Source organism: Zalophus californianus, chromosome 1 (genome assembly GCF_009762305.2).
Source record: "Zalophus californianus isolate mZalCal1 chromosome 1, mZalCal1.pri.v2, whole genome shotgun sequence".
NCBI classification, from domain to species: Eukaryota; Metazoa; Chordata; class Mammalia; order Carnivora; family Otariidae; genus Zalophus; species Zalophus californianus.
The window spans coordinates 201,527,900-201,546,881 of NC_045595.1; the positions used below are offsets into that span (position 1 = coordinate 201,527,900).

Below are 18,982 nucleotides of genomic sequence, written 5' to 3' on the forward strand. Positions count from 1 at the left end.
CATCCTATTTTCTTGAAAGAAATTAAATATGGCATTTTTCAGAGCTTTATCCTTTCCTCTTTTTTCCAGATCTCATGTGCTTTCGTGTTTGATGAGTTTGGTTTATAGAATCCAGAGCTAAGGATGCCACTGTCATAAATTAAAAGATAAGTAGGTTAAGTGTTGACCTATCTTGTGTTTATGGCCTGACTGCAGTTGTCTTTCAAAAGCTGTCATTCATTTTAAGACATTTTAAGAGAACTTTCATCTTGACAACTGAAAAAAAACTTCCGCAGAAAGACAGTAGAGTTCCATACAATTGCCATTCTTGAAGGGTTTTATCTTCACTGAAGCAGTCTTGTTAAAAAAAAAAAAAGAAAGAAAGAAAGAAAAAGAAAAAGTTGAATAGAAGTTGAAGATGCCAACTGGAAGTACAACCAATAAGTAAACAGAATAACCAGGACAATGCAGTTACTTCTGGAAGCCTAGAAATAGAAATGAGGTTCAAACACACACATCATAGACTGGGACTTTTGGCTCTTTAGATAGAATCACACACTAAGTTACATAAATATCATTAGTGTAATTGACAAGGGGGTAAAATTAATCAAGGTAGGACATTTGAAGGAGCAAACATCTACAGCAGGACGAACATCTGTTTGGACTCCCAAATGTAGGGACTTACAGAGCTACCTATCCAACTATAACGTAGAGCTCTGGGCACCTGGAAACTAGGATGGCCACTTAGCTAACCAATTGCTATGTAATTCTGAAGGCTGTTTGAGCTTCTTCAACCGTTGTTTAAGTGAGACCCAAAAAGCCACCGCAAGAGACAAAATCCATAAAGAACACAGCTTCCAACAACACAACAGAGTCCTGTCCTGCTTGGAAACAGTAAAAGACAGCAGGGCTTTGAGTACAACCGTGGCAAATGGTGTTATAACGTTGCATAACAATCCCACTGTGAGGCTATGAGATGGTAAGAGCTGCAGCTGTGTTGATATACTTCGAGCAGAGTGTGACAAGAACTGCCGGACAGGCTCTCTCCCCTATGGTAACACAGGATTACAGGTATGACACCATGGTCAGGAGCTTTTACAAAGCACAGGGGCCCAGATGGCCGACGCACACGGGCATAAACTCACACTGAGTGCTTGTACGCATAGAACGTCTCTCCACGATGGATAAAAGAGACACTATGAACACTTAAAATGCCAGGCGGGGTGAGTTTAACGTAAAGTGAATTTTCACATAGCTCCCGTGCACAGTTTGGAATGAGAGTTCTGTCCAAAAAATGTATACAAAAGGAGAATCATTACCCAAACTGTTAAGTCGCCCCCTCCTCCCCCAAATTAGAATTGCAAATTCAGATGATTCTTATCAGGTCGGTCTTGGCAAGATGAATTTGAAATTCTATCCATTACCCTGGGATTGGCTCCTCATTACTTCACAGAGGAGAGTCACCAATAGAACGAAATATCTAGAAGGTAGAGTCTGAAAGAGGACAAGGAGTGGAAAGTCCTTCGTCATGTGCAAGATTGTGTACAAGGCTCCTCAGTACCAGCCAGAGAACCAATGTCTTCCACAGCAATGTGGGCAGTGGCAGGCATATTCATAGCCTCCATAGCCAGCACCATAGCCGCAGCTGAGGCCACAGCCCAGGCCGCCACAGTAGCTGCCGTAGTAATAGCTCATGGTGTCAAGAGTTGAGAATTTAGGTGAGAGCAGAGCGCCTGCCTGCAGAATATGAACTTCTCTGCTTCCACGGGGCCTCTTATACACCCTCCACAGTGGGTGTGACAAATCACAAGTAATCACGCTGTGCATTTTATCTACTAATTTGTATGGAAACCATGTCATTAACACTGTATTAATTTAGAGGAGAAGCCCTTATGCCCATTAATTTCAGAATTCCTTTGCTGCTGCCTCCAAATTCTATAAAGTGTATAATACACATTTAATAATGAAAAACAATTTACTGCCATATTTACTCTCTATACCAAGCGTCATGGGTTTGCATAGCTTGAAAACCAAACATAGCATTGAAGTTTGCCATGAAATAATAACATCATCCCTCTTCAGACTTAAAGCACAAAAGCACAGAAACCCCAGGTAGCAAGGAGCAGGATTTAGACCATCATCTTGATTTTTGTTTTGGGAGAGAGTCCTAATGTCCAGAGAAATACTGCTTTTTGTTTTATTTTAGTTTTTTGACAAGATTGATTTTGGTATTTGATTACAAATATTTTTTTAGCTTAATTCATATTACTGTCATTCTCATTGGTTTCTGTGTTTTTAGGTGGTTATTTGGTGTTCAGTTTTACGTGCATCAACATTTCTTAAGCATGACATATCGGGGCACCTGGGTGGCTCAGTCAGTTAAACATCAGACTTGATTTTGGCTCAGCGTTGGGATAGCAAGCCCTGCATTGAGCTCCATGCTGGGCATGGAACCTGCTTAAGATTCTCTTTCTCTCTCTCCCCTCTGCCCCTCCTTCCCTGCCTCACCCCCCTCCACTGCCCCAGCTCATGTACACTCTCTCTCTCTTAAAAAAAAAAAATCTATGATTAAAAACAGTACTATTTTTCTATAGTACAGTACTATTTTCATTTCACCTATGTCTATTTTTTTCTAAATATAATCTCTCCTAAATTTATAGTTGTGTGATATATTATCTAACACCAGTTGTGTTTCTTTTAAATTTGCTTACTTTTAATATTTTCCTTCCTTTTATTTCAAGCTGTGTTGTCTGGCTCACAGTTGACAATAGCTGTTATAACTTTATTACCAATTCCACTCTTATCGATGTGTAGTAATACATTTGGACTATGTGATGCTTCTCATTTATACTTCATTTCATAAAACTTTTGTTACACTTGTTTTCATTCTGTTTGGCCTTTTATATTCTTGGCTATCTTTTTATTTTTTTGTTTAAGTTTTTATTTAAATTCCAGTTAATCAACATACAGTGTAATATTAATCTCAGGTGTACAGTATAGTGATTCAGTACTTACAACACCCGGTTCTCGTCATAACAGGTGCACTGCTTAATCCTCATCAACTATTTCCCCATCCTCCCACCCACGTCCCCTCTGATCATCATCGGTTTGCTCTCTAGAGTTAACAGTCTGTTCCTTGGTTTGCCTCTTCCTCTTTTTTTTCCCTATGCCCGTTTGTTTGGTTTCTTAAATTCCACATATGACTGAAATCCTATGGTATTTGTCTTTCTCTGACTGACTTACTTCACTTAACATAACACTCTCTAGCTCCATTCACATCATTGCACATGGTAAGTAATATTCCACCTTGAGCATCTTTTCATGGGTCTGTTGGCCCTCTGTATGTATTCTTGGGAAGAATGTCTATTCAGATCTTCTGCCAATTTTTTAATTGGATTGTTCATATTTTGTGTGTTGAGTTTGATAAGTTCTTTATATATTTTGTATACTAACCCTTTATCAGATACATCATTTGCATACATGTTCTCCCATTCCTTAGGTTGCCTTTTAGTTTGGGTGATTGTTTCCTTCATTGTGCAGAAGCTTTTATCTTGATGAAGTCCCAATAGTTCATTTTTGCTTTTGTTTCCCTTGCTTCAGGAGACATATCTAGTAAGAAGTTGCTACAATCAATGTCAAATAGGAGTTACTGCCTGTGTTCTCCTCTAGGATTTTGATGGTTTCCTGTCTCACATTTAGGCTTTTCATCCATTTTGAATTTATTTTTGGGCATGGTATAAGATAGTGGTCCAGTTTCATTCTTTTGCATGTTGCTGTCCAGTTTTCCCAACACCATTTGTTGAAGGGACTGTCTTTTTTCCATTGGATAGTCTTTCCTGCTTTGTCAAAGATTAATTGACCATATAGTTGTGGGTTCATTTCTGGATTTTCTACTCTGTTCTATTGATCTATGTGTCTATTTTTGTGCCAGTACTGTACTGTTTTGATCACTTACAGTTTTGTAATATTACTTGAAGTGCAGAATTGTGATGCCTCCAGCTTTGCTTTTCTTTTTCAAGATTGTTTTGTCTATTCAGGGTCTTTGTGGTTCCAAACAAATTTTATAATTGTTTTTTCTAGCTCTGTGAAAAATGTTGTTGGTGTCTTGATAGGGATTGCATTAAAAGTGTAGATTGCTTTGGGTAGTATAGATATTTTAACAATATTTGTTCTTCTGATCCATGAGTATGGAATGTCTTTCCATTTCTTTGTGTCCTCTTCAATTTCTTTCATCAGTTTTCAGAGTACAGGTCTTTTACCTCTTTGGTTAGCTTTATTCCTAGGTATCTTATGGTTTTTGGTGCAATTGTAAATGGGATTGATTCCTTAATTTCCCTTTCTGCTGCTTCATTATTGGTGTATAAAGATGCAACTGATTTCTGTACATTGATTTTGTATCCTGCAAATTTACTGAATTCATGTATCATTCTAGCAATTTTGGGGAAATCTGGGTTTTCTGTATAGAGTATCATGTCATGTGCAAATAGTGACATTTTTTTAAAGATTTTACTTGTTTATTTAATTGACAGAGAGAGAGGGAGACAGCGAGAGAGGGAACACAAGCAGGGGAAGTGGGAGAGGGATAAGCAGGCTTCCCGCAGAGCAGGGAGCCCGATGCCGGGCTCAATCCCAGGACCCTGGGATCATGACCTGAATCAAAGGCAGTCGCTTAACCAACTGAGCCACCCAGGCGCCCCGCAAATAGTGAGATTTTGACTTCTTCCTTGCCAATTTGGATACCTTTTGTTTCTTTTTGTTGTCTGATTGCTGTGGCTAGGCCTTCAAATACTGTATTAATTAACAGTGGTGAGAATGGACATCCCTGTCTTGTTCCTGACTATAGAGGAAAAGCTCTCACTTTATCCCCATTGAAGATGGTATTAGCTGTAGGTTTTTCATATATGGTGCTTATTATGTTGAGGTATGTTCCATCTAATCCTACTTTATTGAGGATTCTTATCATGAATGGATGTTGTACTTTGTCAAATGCTTTTTCTGCATCTATTAAAAGCATCATATGGTTCTTATCCTGTTATTAAAGTGGTATATCATGTTGACTGATTTGCAAATATTGAGCACACTTGCAAACCAGGAATAATTCCTACTTGATCATGGTGAATGATTCTGTTAATGTCCTGTTGGATTCAGTTTGTTAGTATTTTACTGAGAATTTTTACATTCATGTTCATTAGAGATATTAACCTATAGTTCTCCTTTTAAGTGGAGTCTTTATCTGCTTTCAGTGTCAGGGTAATTCTGGCCTCATAGAATGAATTTGGAAGTTTTCCTTCTTTTTCTACTTTTTTTTTTTGTAATAGTTTGAGAAGAATAGGTATTAACTCTTCTTTAAATGTTTGGTAGAATTTGTTTGGCTATCTTTTTAAAATATCTGTTGACCTTTTTTATGTTTCAAACATAAAACACCACTAGATGTTGACATTACCAACACCTAGTGGCAATATACTCCAAATGCCACTCCAATATACTCCAAATGCTTGAAATAATTATATTATTTTCCAGGATTATTACCTATTAGATAAATATTACATTTGGAGCAATGAAGTAATGGTGTCACAAAGTTCTGAAGGTCATGTATCTTCAATTTATCAAGTAATTGAAAATTGTGGATATCATTTTTAAAAAGAAAAGTATATGACACAGCATTTTAAATACGATCTAAAGAGGGGTATCTGGGTGGCTCTGTTGGTTAAGCATCTGACGCTTGGTTTTGGCTCAGGTCAGTCAGGGTCCTGAGATTGAGTCACTCAGTGGGGAGTCTGCTTCCCCTCTCTCTCTCCCTCTACCCTCTCTCCACCCCCCCGGTTCGTGCACTCTCTCCTTCTCTAAAATAAGTAAATAAATCTTTAAAAACAATGAATATATAAATAAATAAATATGATCTCAAGAGACGTATGGACAGCCAGTAGTTCCGGCACATGAAGTTAGATGATTTTATAAGCCAGGCACCTTGGAGTCTAGTGCGGGATACTCAAATTACTGAAGTATTGAGATACTGAAGTATTTCTTTTTAAATAGCAAAGAGCATTCATCTCGCTATTTCCAATTTCCTTTCATTCACAGATATAGAAAGATAGTCATTGTCCTACATGTTTGTAACAGTCAACTTTTTGACCGTTGTAATTACTTTTAGAAAGGGCTGAATAGATTAACCACTTAAAAACCAAAGTTATGGTTTTAGAAGGGAAATTTGTCTCATTTTTTGAAGAGCTTAGGCCTGGAGTCTTATTCTAGTAATAACTACAGTCAGTGAGGAAAATGTTGACTGGAAACTAGGCATACAGTATAAACAGTCCATCTAACAGAGTCCAAGTATTCACTGAGAAAAGGGCTATCAAGGCTTTAGGGAGGTTCTTTGGGATGCTGAGGTTATGCTGAGGGAAGAATACAAGTATTCTTCAGGGCAAAAGTGACCTTACTATAAGACTTTTCTAGTCACATTAGCATGATCAAATACATTGTGTAATGATTTTATTGAGTTATCCTAGTCTGATGTCATTAAACATTCAGTTTATGTAACTCCCGATGTTCTAATCCTTGGCCCAGAACACAATTTTCTGATTATTATCAGTCTTGCCATTCCTTTCGGGAAGAAAGTAAGCTGACTGTACTGGATTTAAGCCTCTTGGCCATTCTGAGCAATTTCTGAGGGTACATTAATAAACTGGTCTCTGATTATGATTTCATTCTCCAAATAAAAGAGAGATGATATGGTGATAAAATGGGCTTTGAGTATTTCCATTTCCCTGTAACAGTAATTTGTTTCATAAATTAATAAAATGATCTAATTATAATTTGGATTTCCATGTAGGTTAGCTATAAGAAGAATTCACAAATCAAGGAAACTCAAGTATTACAGTTCCTGCAATAATTATTTCTTATTGTATATTAATGAGTTGGCATTATGTTTTATAGATGATTCACTTGAACTTGTTAATGTTAGTCAGCCCCTGAGAAATGGATTTGTTCTCACTGTACTAACTGAACCAAACCATCTAACTGAGCCTGGAAAATGAAGAGCTAGATTTTGGAGAGGTATTAGCCTATCAGAGCAATTAATGTTTTCCCAGAGACTTCTGGAGATTTGATTTTTTTCCTCTCCTTGGAAGATTCTGGATTCTTCTTTCTGTCTTATGTGAACTAAGAAGTATTTATTATACAATGAAATTATTTTTGTCAACATGCACCTGGGGCTACACCCTGTACCCGTTGTGTTTCAGAGTATATATATATACCCAGCCCATTTCTTTAATACATTTATTGAATGATATTCTGGAATACCCTAGATGGACGAGCACAGACATAATATGACCAGTTACTGCAATGGCCCTTATGCATGCCTCAGTGATGTGCTCAGCTACTTGCCTTTCTAGGGCAACCACAGATTGCTTTTTCTCCTGTTATCACAGGTTTCTCCTTTGATATAATAGTAGGTTAAATATTGTATTCCCTTTACAGTTAGATGTCTTTACTTAATTCATGAAGTTCATTATATTTCCCTTTACCACTCTTTAACCCCATAAACTAACCATCAGGACTACCTGACCTTTTGTTTTATATGTTTGCAATTTCTCTTGTATTACTCAGATGCCTTTTATACTATAAGTAAGACAATTACTCCTATGTCCATATCTTACCAGCCTAAACCTAACTGTTCAGCAAATACTGAAATGGTTCTCATATAAACAATAATGTAAAGTAAAATACAAGATGCATCAACAATGGGGGGGGCAGTTGTTAGTTTTGAGCTTTCTTTAACTCTTTCCTCTGAGACCAAAAAACAGATTGATGTAAATTCCACAGTATTGCAGTATTACAAACATAATCTTTATATTCTTTTTTTTTAGTAGTCTCATTGTATATATTTATTGAGATATAATTTAAAAATTGTCTCCAGCTTTACTGAGATATAAGTGTAAGGTGTATGATGTGTTGATTTGATACATTTATATATTGCAAAATGGTTACTTCCAGTGGCATTAGCTGATGCTTCTGTCCTGTCACATGATTTTTTTTTTGTGGTATATGTTATACAATATTACAGTTCTGTGTCTTTGGATGAATTTATACATGCAGGTTCCTGCCATCTGAATTACAACATGAAACATCCCCATTGCAATAGTTTGTTGAGCGACTCTTGCCACTCAGTTCCACCCCACGGGCACTTGTGGGTGTTTTTTTTTTTTTCATGAAGCCCGTTTCTGAAATGCCTCCATGTTGCGTAGATCCTGACTCTGTCTCTTGTCTGGAATCATTGAGAATCGTTACAGTAGGTGAACTTTTGTGTCTGGCTTTGCTCACTAAGTTCTTTGTGGAGATGAAGAACCCAAAGAATTAGCAGTGAAGCTTGTGGAAAGAATTTGGGATTCCGTAATGGGACATAGGGAGTAGATGTTAGGATCTCGGCAGCAGCCGAAGTGGACTATTTTGTGGCCAGAAGGATGGTCTGAGAGAGCCTTAAAATTGGAGCATATGCTGAGTTGGAAGGAAGGTATAGGGTGATCTGTATAAACTAGGGAAGCAGGGTAGGCACCATCAGGGGCTCCTGGAGTGGCATCCGTGTGTCTCTTGGAAGAGCTGGTCTTGACTTCCACCCCAGCTAATTGCTGTTGTTTGGCTTTCTTGACTTTTGCTCTGTGGTTCTTGAACCAAACCTGCAGTATGGTGGGATGTATCTCCAGTTTCGAGGCCATTTCTTTCTGAAGGCTGGGAGCGGGGTATGGGTTCTTGCTGAACAAGAATTCTAAATCTGCCAGTTGTTTCTCAGTGAACATGGTTCGTTTCCTTTGTCAATGTTTCTGATCCTTTCCTTTAGGAAGGTCCCCTGTGCCTGCCATCCCATCTAGCTGGATCCCCATGCTCTGGTCCTGTGTCCCATAATCTTTATATTCTTAAAACAAAACAAAAAACAAACAAAACCTATGACAGACAGAGTGACCTTCATAAAATTCTAGTTAACATAACTAATTGTTGAAGCACAAACTTCCCACTTAAGCACAATGTAGAATTTCTAAATCCCTGGTCCTCCTCCGGAAATTTAACCTAGAACTTGGTGGGATGAGATAGTTGTCTGAACTCAGTGAGACAAACAAAATTTATACAGGATTCTTAAATATTATGCTTACGATTTTTTATGTAGAGTTTTCTAAAGTATATCCTAAGATAAATTCAGAGTAGCAGAGTTAAACATCTGGACAATGACATTTTTCTCCAACCACAATAGGATTGCATTTATTGATTTGTTCTTTGTAGTTATGCCATCTGTTGTTGTTGAGCACTCTGATAAGAACAGTTTTCTGAAGTTTATTCCTTTAATGACAAGAAAAATAAAACTTGAATTCAAGGAGTATGGATCCTCACACTACATTCTACCCACTGTATAAATATCACTTTCTACATTATATAGTATACAGTATATGATGAACACTCATGGAAGTATGCTTTCTTAGCTCTCAGGACCAGGCATAGTATCATCTGAGAAGCAGATACTTTTATCCTATGGACAATAAATCATATAACTAATTTCTGTGATACCTACCTATATTTTTTGAGCCAAAGTCATGGATCATTCCTAGAAAACAAACAAAAAAGACTTCAAAGTATACAATACACATAATAATCATGGTAATTCATCCTAAGGATAAGACACAAGACAATGATAAAAGTATATACACAAATACATCCATCTCAGTTTTTTATAATACTAGTTTTTATAATAATAACAGGGGTGCCTGGCTGGCTCAGTCAGCAGAGCATGAGACTCTTGATATTGGGCTTGTAAGATTGAGCCCCACGTTGGATGTAGTGTCTACTGAAAAAGATAAAATAAAATCTTTTTTTTTGATAAAATAAAATCTTTAAAAAAAGAACAAAAATGGGACATAATCTACATGTACAGCAATAGAGTAATGGTAAGATAAAGTACATTGACAATATGGAATACTTTGCTATAATTAAAAACATGGTTTATAAGGCATTTTAATACCATAGGAAATCCTTAGTGGTACAATGGTAATTAACAAAAAGCAGTATACAAAAATCACTATGTGATTTTAATGATTTATGTGATTACATAAAATCTCAAATAAGAGTATGGGGACAGGGTTAATAATATATCTTGCAGGATTGTTGTGAAAACAAAAAGAATATGAGAGTAGAGAAGTTTGAATGGTAGTTTTTACAACATAAGCACTCGTTAAGTGTTGGTTTTTATTATTGTGCAAAATGTAAACAAATGCTCTTCCTAAAACATATATAACATAGACAGCCTCAGTAAGGTAGGTGCATCTAGAGAACATTTAACTAAAAGTCTTAATCAGCAGAAGAAAAAAGCATTCATTTACCAGAGTAAAGGTAATGTTCTCCAGGATAATCCTCTCAGCTGGATGCACACACAGAATGAGAGGAAGCTACTTAAGCAACCAGCACAAGGAGTTGAAATGGAACATTTACATAAAAGAATTCAAAAATGGATTGAGGGCACAAAACTGAAGGCAGAAACTACCAGCATCCTGGGTTACCAGGAAACATTAACTGAGCGGGCCAGTGAGTTGCAGCAGACATGAAGATGTCAAAAGTCTTCTGATGAGACCCTGAAGTCAGCTCTCCAACATAAAATAATGCAAAATTAGTAAGTCACTATAGCTTTAAATTCATTCATTCTTGTGCTTATTCACTCAAAAATATATATTGTACATGAACTGTAAGGTCCTTTTTGAAGCTTTGGGTATACTCTAATGGAAAAAAATAAATCAAGAGACAAAACCCCTGTCCTTATGGGGCACATTCTTCTAGATGAGAATAAATATATCAGATGGTGTTCAATTATATGAAGGAAAAAGGGGTACAGAAGGGAGTTAGTGAGTGCAACAAGGGAGTTGACATTGTCAGCAGAGCGGCGGGGAAAGATTCACAGAGAAGGACATTTTGAGACAATTGGAGAAAATGGGGGAGCACACTGTGCTGATGTTTGGAAGAAAAGCACTCTAGATCAAAGGGGCTTTGAGCACTAGGGCACTGATGGGGAGAGTGTGACTGGCATATTCAGAGAAGCAACAGTGGAGGAAGCCTTTGGGAGGCTGGTGGGGAGGTAACTTTAGAGGTCATTGGAGGAATTTGGCTTTTACTCTGAAGGGGGTAAGTAGCCAGTGGAGTATTTAGAAAGGAGTACCATGATCTTACATGATTTATATCCCTTCCTCCATCTTTCATTTCTCAAGTCTACCTGTAGGGATAAGAAGAGTGCATAACTTTCCAGGCAGGTCCAGCTCTCCCTGATGGAAGGTGGAAGTAGGTTCCAGCAACCTCCAGCAAAGAGACTGTGGAAAGGTGGAAGCAATCAAGGAGGCATTGTGCACAGCAAGTGGCAAAGGGATCCAGCGGGATATGTGTGGAACACTAAAAGTATCCACTCTGTGTAGCTTGGACAAGGACTCCAGTTATAGCAGTGGAGTTAGCCAGAAATGGTTGGATCCTGGATATGTTTTAAAAGTAGCGTTGATAAAACTTTTTGAGAGATTGGATGTAGACTTCAAGAGAGAGTAGTCAGGGAACTCAAAAACTTTTGACCTGGAAGTATGGATATGTCATTAACACATATGTGAAAGGTAGATCAAATTTTCTTTGGAGTGAGGGAAGATGAAAAGTCTATTTTTAGACATGTTCAGCTTAACATACCTGTGAGATAAGTAAATTTCATATAAGTAGTCGGATGTATGAGTCTCGTTTTTAGGTTGAGGGATCTGGGCTGGAAAGAAAGAAAGATGCCATGGCCATGTAGATGATGTTTAGCAATCTTAAGGTAAATGAGATTACACCGCTATAGGATGCTTTGAAAAATCAGTGAGATGATTAAGATTAATAAATTCCCCAAAGGAGAGGAAGTGAATTCTGTTTGATGAGATTAAGGAAGATTTAATTATTCTGATTGGTTTATGAAAATTCAAAGAAAGTCCTAACTCCGGCTTTTCCTCTCAGACCTGCTTTTGTTAAGGCTCTTGGGGACACTTAAGCAGTATCTTCTCTGGCATGGCAGCCCATGGTCTTTTCTTTCCAGTTCTATTCCTTCAACTTAGTAAAGAAATAACAATCTTCTTGTTTCATTTTTTCCTCTCTTCCCCTATGATCCTCTGCCTTGTTTTTTAATTCCACGTATCAGTGAGATCATATAATAATTGTCTTTTTCTGATTGACTTATTTTGCTTAGCATAATATCCTCTAGTTCCATCCACATCATTGCAAATGGCAAGATTTCTTTTTTTTATTTTTTATTATGTTAATCATCGTACATCATTAGTTTTTGATGTAGTGTTCCATGATTCATTGTTTGTGTATAACACCTAGTGCTCCATTCAGAGTGTGCCGTCTTTAATACCCATCACCAGGCTAATCCATCCCCCCACCCTTCTTCCCTCTAAAACCCTCAGTTTCTTTCTCAGAGTCCATAGTCTCTCATGGTTCGTCTCTTGCTCGAATTCCCCCCCCCTTCATTTTTCCCTTCCTTCTCCTAATGTCCTCCCTGCTATTCCTTATGTTCCACAGATAAGTGAAACCATATGATAATTGACTTTCTCTGCTTGACTTATTTCACTTAACACAATCTCCTCCAGTCCCATCCATGTTGATGTAAGAGTTAGGTATTCATCCTTTCTGATGGCGGAGTAATATTCCATTGTATAGATGTACTACATCTTCTTTATCCATTCATCTGTTGAAGGGCATCTCGGCTCTTTCCACAGTTTGGCTATTGCTGACATTGCTCATATGAACACTGGGGTGCATATAGCCCTTCTTTTCACTACATCTGTATCTTTGGGGTAAATACCCAGGAGTGCAATTGCTGGGTCATAGGGTAGCTCTATTTTAAAATTTTTGAGGCACCTCCACACTGTTTTCCAAAGTGGCTGTACCAACTTGCATTCCCACGAAGAGTGTAAGAGGGTTCGCCTTTCTCCACAACCTCTCCAACATTTGTTGTTTCTTGCCTTGTCAATTTTTGCCATTCTAACTGGTGTAAGGTGATATCTCAATGTGGTTTTGATTTGAATTTCCCTGATGGCTAATGATGATGACCATTTTTTCATGTGTCTGTTATCCATTTGTATGTCTTCTTCTGAGAAGTGTCTTTTCATGTCTTCTGCCCATTTTTTGACTTGATTATTTGTTTCTTGGGTGTTGAGTTTGAGAAGTTCTTTATAGATCTTGAATATTAGCCCTTTGTCTGTAGGTCAAATAATCTTCGACAAAACAGGAAAAAATATGCAATGGAAAAAAGACAGTCCTTCAATAAATGGTGCTGGGAAAATTGGACAGCTATATACAGAAGAATGAAACTCGACCATTCTCTAACACCATACACAAAGATAAACTCAAAATGGATGAAAGACCTCAATATGAGACAGGAATCCATCAAAATCCTAGAGGAGAACATAGGCTGTAACCTTTTCAACATCAGCCACAGCAACTTCTTTCAAGATAGATCTCCAAAGACAAGTGAAACAAAAGCAAAAATGAACTTTTGGGACTTCATCAAGGTAAAAAGCTTCTGCACAGCAAAAGAAACAGTCAACAAAACAAAGAGGCAACCCACAGAATGGGAGAAGATATTTGCAAATGACACTACAGACACAGGGCTGATATCCAAGATCTATAAAGAACTTCTCAAACTCAACACCCAAATTATTTCAATGTATGACAGTTCACATAAGAGTAAAAAGCTAAATTCTAAATAAAATGAAAGCTATCTATTTTTCCAATTTCCAAAAAATAGTTTGCTCAATCTGGTGGATGAGGTTGCAATCCTAAAGTTTTTCATGTTGTAGGTGAGGATTTATTACCAAAATGAGCATAATCAGAAGGTATAAACCAACTTAGAAGTAAAATCATAGCTTCAGAGATAAATGAATGTGCCCTCTTCACTACACATGTGCCCGCTACACTAAAAGATTCTTAGTAGAATCCACAGGAACTGCATGTTCCAAAGCATCAAGGTTTTCAGCAGCTGTGCCTACACCCACCACAGCTGAAGTCACATCTACATCCAGAGCCACAGCTCAGGCCACCCATAGTAGTATATGTGTCCTCTGAGAACCACCTCCACAAGTCCCTTTATACTCACTTAGTAGAGGGGATATAAAGCAAGCACTCTTCACAGTCTAGAGACTAATTGTATGGGGTGAGGGGAGATGTCATTAATATATTTCTTCAGACAAAATAAGGTTTGCATGCTCTTTAAAATCAAGGTTACTTTGCTCTCATATCATATACTTAATTGACAAATGATTATGTTGGTTACAAAGCTTTCACTTTCTCCCTACCCCAGTTCAAAACAAGACATCCCTCATTCGTCAATCCCAAACATTTGACCCTATTTCATGTGTCAGGCACTGTGCTAAGGATTAGGGCAAGAGAGATGCAATCTAGAGTTCCTGACAAGTTGTCTTCAAATCCAGTTACAACACATATATAATAAAAGCTGTACCTTGCCTAGCTATGTCCTGAAAATAGTAGTTTGCATCTCAGTGGCAGATTCAAAGTCAGAAGAACATCAAAAATAAAGTCAGACTCCTGGCTGACCCATATGATTTCAGTGTAAGTTACTTTAATTCACATTTTTTCATCACTACCCTCACCTGACCCCCAAAATAACTGCATGTGACATAGTCCAGATGTATTTAAAATGTTTGTATGAACTTGGTTCCTCTTAAACCTTTTATCATATTGTTGTTTTATTGTGGGTTTGCTATGAGACTCCCTTGTATCTAAACTTTCATAGACACTCTTTGAAACAAAACCGTAAGACCATTTCTAGTTTTAATCTCAGTGAAACTGTGAATCTTTGTGACCCCAGATTATCTTACTCTTTTTCTCACTTCCACGTATTACCTTCTGTTTACTCCTTCGCCTGTAGAATTCTCAAGGACAACACTATGTACAGTGGCTGTAGAGGCAGGCATAAACATTATATAATGTTTATTATTTGACCCTATGTACAACAAAACTTAAGACTATTAACATTAACACTTCAATCACTTCTTCAAAAAAGCTAAGATCATTGTAATCAAAGTAACCTACTTCCTGACAAATTTACTGGATATGAGGTAGAGCTTTAATAACTAGAGAGATGGTTGGTTATGAGGTTAATATGCTTCATTTTTGTGTCTGCTCATAATCGAAGGTCAAAAAAACAAAAACAACCTCATTTTACCATCAGAGGCACTATCGGAAGTTTCACTGAAGAAACAAAGTAATCGGTGACCTCTAACATTACTGCTGCCTGAATCCTCTCCTATACTCTTTCTGTGTCCCAGAAGCTGAGATATTATGCGAATACATAAATAACATGAAGGACACAAACAAAATCCATTACATAAGAAATACAAGGAAACAAAAATCCTTTCTCACAAGCTCCCATCTAATAAAATACCATAGCACCGGGAAATCTTGAAATGACTTCAAGTTTATTTGTCTAAGCTACAAGAGCTTGGTATATTCAGGGGCTATGTTTTCTATAATCATCTCATAGTCAGATGTCATAGAAGATCCAATGCAACAATGATCTACATATCTAAAAAGGTCAGGATCTTCATGAAATAGAAGTGTTATAAAAGAAAACACAAATTTTATTTATAGTTTTTAGAAAACAAGTATCTGGAAACAATATGTGGGCCATTAGCTTGGCGTATGGAGCTAGTATCAATAATAAATGCTAATATATCTTGATCACTTACTATATTCCAGGCACTATACTAGATTTTTTTTTTTACTATGCTAGATCTTCTGGACACATTATTGCATTTAATTCTCAAAACAAAACTCTGAAGCAGGATGTGTATCTTTTTCATTTTATGGAAGATAAGATTGATAGTAAGTTTTCCCCATGTGCACAAGTAGTAGTGTTAGAGCACATGAACCTTAATAGTCTGGTTCCAGATTCCCACTCTCCATCACTTCACTCTATCACCTACTAGAACAGATAGAAATCCATCCAATCAATAAAGAGGCATTGACTCTAACAATGGCATACCATTATTACACCCTTTATATCTTTATCCTGTTAAGCTATGATGCTTGACCTTCCAGTAGATTTAATTTTGTGAACTCCTGTGCCTAAATTTCATTCTACTAAAACTCGGATGTGTATGATTAAATCAGTAAGTTCTATAACAGAAACAGGAGGAGAAGATGAGGCTAGAAAAATGAAGCAAAAGTAAAAGGGTGGATGAGTTTATATGCCCTGCTGGGGCATTTAAGCAATGTCCTACCAGTAAATTTTTCTTGTCCACACTGGAGAGTTCATTCCTTGTGTCTGGGTTACCCAAGACACAGAACAAAAGAGGAGCATCTACCTGAACACAACTTATAATCAGATCTTTGAATAAACTTTTAAATGATTAAAATCTTAAGTAATTCATGATATTTATGTATTTTTAGATTGTACATTATTATATACAAACATAATGCAAAATCTGAAAAATAAAAAGATGAATATAAAACCTCAAAAATAACTATAAATATCATGCTTGGCATGGGTTGCTCAGGAGATGATCCCTGGCACTGCAGGGTAATAATTTCAAACACTATTTAAGAATTCACGCAAAAATTACTTATTGAGCCCCCATTATATTGAGACAGTGTTATTTTGGAGTTGGTGATACAGCTATGCTTATATTCTTGTCTCACATAAGAAACTATGAGCTCCTTCAGGGCACAGACCCTATGTTACCCATCCTTATACCCCATTGTCTCACAAGGTGTCTGGCACATGGTAGATACTTCAATATTTGTTGAATGAATTAATGGATGGATAGATGGATGGATGGATGAAGTTTTATGAGAAATGCACTAATTGCTCTAAATATTTTTAGATAAAGAAAACTCTTTATACAAGGTAACTCATATTAACTACTTTCTATAGTAAATTTTTGCCAATTAATTGTTTGCCCACAATTAGATTTTTTTTCCTCAGTTAAATCCATCACCAGTTTTCAAAGCATCACTTGTATCTTGCTCACCCCATTTTGAGCAGTTTCTTGATAATATCTAAGATCACAGAATCAGTTCACAGCTTACAACATCTATTTTATTGGAGGTACAAGAGGAAGCATGTAAGATATAGTCCGACAAAAAATTTTGTTATCATAGGACAAAAATTGTTCTACAACCAGACCATTCTCTCCTCTTATATTTTAGCAGGTATTGATTAGCTGGCATGAATGCTACCTATGAGACCTAATCTTTCCAGATATTTAAGGATTGATTGAGGGCCTAGACAGCCAACATCCTTTATGAGATAGTGATATACGTATATTTTATATTTAGGAATAGGGGAATGCTGACAATACCATGTCACTCAAAGGCATCATTGCTATTGTTGTGAGTGTGTTACAGTAATTTTGTATCTGGATAATAGCAAAGTTAGATAACAATATGACCTCGTGCTCCTGGATCTTAGCACCAGTCGGAAAGCATGAGGCAGGTATTTGGACAGTATATTAAACACTGTAGGCACCTCAGTAAGCTTTAAGTATATTTACATTAAAGTAATTATCAGAGAAAGATTGTTTAAAAGTTTAAAGTTTTTATACAAAATAAGACAAATTCCTTTAAAAAATAAAAAGAAATATATACTGCTTAGTACCTTAATGTGACTAATAATGGATAGTAAAAAAAAAGTGTCAAGATCAAGATAAATAGAATTATTGTCACATTCCATCCAATGATTTTATCCTAGTCTACATTTTATTAATTTCTTAAAGAAATATTCCTTCAGATTCTGACATTCTGATTAGAGCACAGATTCCTTTCCAACCTAGCTACTACATTTACATCCCCAAATTTGGCTAAGAATAGTTCTTTCTTGCAAACAACTTCTTCTCCAGAAGCATTCACACTATAAGGTTTTGCTGGAATTTATTCATAGAGCTGTTTCAGTCTGTCATCGTCTTCAACAGTCTCACTGACAAGGCAGCTCTTTCTGGCAAAATGAAAAATGTTTTAATTTAAGAAGTAGGACATGTGAGACATGAGACACATATGTACACTATATTGTTTACAAATAAAATATGAAATCTGTAACATAGTTTCTCATGCATCCCACAAAATTGTAGTTCAATCACATTCTCCCACTGGTGATGTATCAAATCCAAACTCATTTATCAGTTGGCACAGAAGTGATGATGGTAGAGTTCACACATCAGGTACAATGAATCTCACTCCTCTGCTGGCTTTGAACTATTAAAAAACCTTTATCAATGTCCAGAACTATTGGGGAACTAACATTTGTTGGACACTGTTTTGTATCTTACCTCATTAAATGTCACAAAATCTTAAGAATAAGCATATCCCCAATTTGGCCTATCAAACAATTGAAGCACCAAGAGGTGGAGTAATTTTCCAAAAATCATGCAAGTGGCAAATACAAGAGTGATGGACCAAACTCAAATCTGCCCAGCTACGTGATTCTGGCTTTGCTTTCTATTGTTCTGTTCTATATTCCTACTACCATTGATATCACTTCCTCTTTCCTAGAAAGATTGAGTTGAAATATTTGTTTTTTTTCCTCCACTTCTTTGGACCAGACATGACCATAACACATTTGGAAACTTACTCCACTTACCAGGTGTGAAGACTGAAATTGGAGCAACTTCCAGCTATTTTTCTGAAGTCATCGTGTAAAGGCACACTAAAAGTCACCTTCAAATAAGGCAGTACCCCTCTAGGCATGAGTAAACAAGCAAGCTGACTAGCCATAAAATCATGAGACACACTGCTTGTTTTTCAAATCTTATTCAAATGAGTTGAAGAACAATAGCCAAAGAAAGTGAAGTTGAAAATGTAAATTATGACCATCACAAAGCTCAATATTAAGTAGTACAGCAGAGCTGCAGTCTGACAGAAAGAATCCAAAGACCAAGAGCCAGGGTATATGAGGGAGAATGGAGCTTCTGTTTTGGACAATAGCCTTGGTTTTGCTATGACTAGATGA

The 18,982-nt window shown here is 36.9% G+C and overlaps 1 pseudogene; it reads right to left on the reverse strand.

Moving 5' to 3' along the window:
• Positions 1-8,297: 8,297 nt before the first annotated feature.
• LOC113915837 lies at positions 8,298-8,834 on the reverse strand (annotated as a pseudogene).
• Between the last annotated feature and the right edge of the window lie 10,148 nt (positions 8,835-18,982).